Raw genomic sequence first — 585 nt, 5'->3', positions numbered from 1 at the left:
ACCACACCCAGTCTCAGTTGCCCTCTCAGCGGGCCCAGGGCCAGCACTGCGGGCCCAGGGATCGAATTGTGTACTGATCTTAAACCTTTTTATTTTGAAATAATTTTAGAGTTACAGAGAGGTGAAAGTACCCAGTACATTTTCCCTTAAGTTCCCTGTTAATATTTTGCCATACTTACACCTTATCATTATGTATAAAATTTCTTGAATAGTTGGACTAAGTTACAGTTACATCACAGCCCTAAACATTTCAATGTTATCTTTTTAAAAATAAAGATACTCTCCTGCATCACCACAATATACCTATCAAAATAAGGAAATCCACACTGATGAATTTCTACCATTTAATCCACAACCCTCATTCAAATGTTGCCAGCTGTATTTTTAAAATGTCATAACTGCTTTTTGATCTAGGATCCCATCCAGGCTAGTGTACGCGTTTCGTTAAAATTTTTCCTTTAATCTTTCTCAGTCTGGAGCAGTTTCTGAGTTTCTCCTCCCCCTCCCCCCGTGTATGTTTGTGTGTGTCTCTCAATGACCAAGACTTTTTTTTTTTTTTTTTTTTTTTTTGCGGAACCAGGGATT

Source organism: Octodon degus, unplaced genomic scaffold, assembly GCF_000260255.1.
Source record: "Octodon degus isolate 3935 unplaced genomic scaffold, OctDeg1.0 scaffold00070, whole genome shotgun sequence".
NCBI lineage: Eukaryota > Metazoa > Chordata > Mammalia > Rodentia > Octodontidae > Octodon > Octodon degus.
The sequence above is the reverse complement of the archived record's forward strand: the minus strand, read 5'-3'. Positions refer to the sequence as shown.